The sequence below is a fragment of the Lactuca virosa genome, chromosome 7, assembly GCF_052849685.1.
Source record: "Lactuca virosa cultivar CGN04683 chromosome 7, Lactuca_virosa_CGN04683_v6, whole genome shotgun sequence".
In the NCBI taxonomy this organism is placed as follows: Eukaryota; Viridiplantae; Streptophyta; class Magnoliopsida; order Asterales; family Asteraceae; genus Lactuca; species Lactuca virosa.
The window spans coordinates 147,044,672-147,046,429 of NC_136432.1; the positions used below are offsets into that span (position 1 = coordinate 147,044,672).

Consider the following 1,758-nt stretch of genomic DNA (forward strand, 5'->3'; position numbering starts at 1 on the left):
CCATTTTACGGGAAGGATCACGAGGATGCTTTCAAACACTTAGGCGAGGTGAACGATATTGCGGATTATTTTAATACTCCCAATATCCCAAGGGAGACAGATTTGCTAAGGATGCTACCAGTCACTTTCAAGGGAGCAGCAAAAGACTGGTTAAAGGCACTCCCACCTGGTACAATCACCACATGGGCCCAATTGTGCGAGAGATTTCTATATCAGTTTTGTCCACCCTCCAAAATCTCTAAACTCAAGAAGGCAATTGCCAACTTTGAGCAAAATCCGGGGGAGTCATTATACGAGGCCTGGGAGCGCTACAAGGGGTTGTCAAGGAATTGTCCTCAACATGACCTGAATCTTCAACAAGAAATGTCGATATTTTATGATGGGGTGAATGTCATGACTAGACAACTCCTTGATTCACAAGGACCACTCACAAAGAAGAACCCAATTCAGGCCAAGGAGCCGGTTGAAGAATTTTCAAAGCACTCTCGTGAGTATCAGAACCCAGGACGCGATGGAATGAAAGGCAGTGGAGGTACACAAACTGAAGAGATGGCTGCTGTGATGGCAATGCTTAGCACTATGGATAGGAGATTGACTCAATTCATGCAATTCGAGTTTGTTGCGAGAGATGTAGTGGCCCACACTTGACAAAGGTTTGCAATATGGATGAACATGGGAACAAGAAAGCTCATGTATGCTACTCAAGTGGGGACAAGTATGATGAAGATTGGAGAAAACCAAAGAAAGAGTGGCTGCCTTACGAAGACTACAAGAAGCAAAAAGAAGAGAAATTTAGGCAAACTGGCCGGGGTTTCTACCAAAGAGAGCAACCACTAGCTGAGAAGAAAACAGAATTAGAGACCATGTTAATGAAATTCATGGAAGCTTCAGAAAAAAGACATGATGCTACTAACGCTGCAATGGAAGAACAAAGAAATATAATGAAGAATCATCACGCAATAATGATAGATCAGCAAGCATTAATAAAGAATCAGCAAGCCTCCATTAATAACCTTGAAGTACAACTTGGTCAAATTACCACTTTGGTTAATGAGAAAATATTCCCGAAAAATCCTGAAAATAAAACCCAATCTCACGTAATGGCCATAGATATTGAAGAAGAGGCAATTTCTGAATTCCTAGAGGCCTTGGAAGTGGAGCACCAGCACCCCGATCCAAACCCGAAGAAGCTAAAATTCAAGAACAAAAATGTAGCTGAAGTACAGAAACCACGTCGTGGGAATCATATGTCCACGTCGTGGCCTTGGTCTGATCAGAAAATTCCAGAAACCGTCTCGACTTATAAACCGCCTTTGCCATTCCCGTCTAGAGCTAATCTCAGTCCACTGGAGAGAGAACATCTGGAGTTTATAAAACAATTAAAGGGTATTCCTATCAATACTCCTTTTATTGATTCGCTTGCAAAAATTCCAGAATATGCTAAGTTCCTACAAGACTTGTTAGACACTCGTCAGCAATTAAAGGAGAATTCTAAGGTGATTCTAAGTAAGCAAAGCTCAAAAGCTGTGTTGGGAGAAATACCTAAGAAAATGGGGGATCCTGGACGACTCACTCTCCCATGTGAGTTTGGGAATAATATGAAGATTTATGCTTTAGCCGATTCTGGGGCTAGCATAAATTTGATGCCTTATTCGTTTTATCAAAAATTAAATATTCAGAAGTTGAAGACTACAAAGATGACTATTCACATGGGGAACCGTTCAGTGACACAACCCCGGGGCATTGTGGAAGATATTT

At 41.6% G+C, this 1,758-nt stretch overlaps 1 non-coding gene across 1 annotated transcript; it reads right to left on the reverse strand.

The window, feature by feature from the left end:
• Positions 1 to 240: 240 nt before the first annotated feature.
• On the reverse strand, positions 241 to 347 carry LOC145127985 (small nucleolar RNA R71). The gene has a single exon (XR_013716588.1). It is a non-coding gene; the product is annotated as a small nucleolar RNA R71 (small nucleolar RNA).
• Between the last annotated feature and the right edge of the window lie 1,411 nt (positions 348 to 1,758).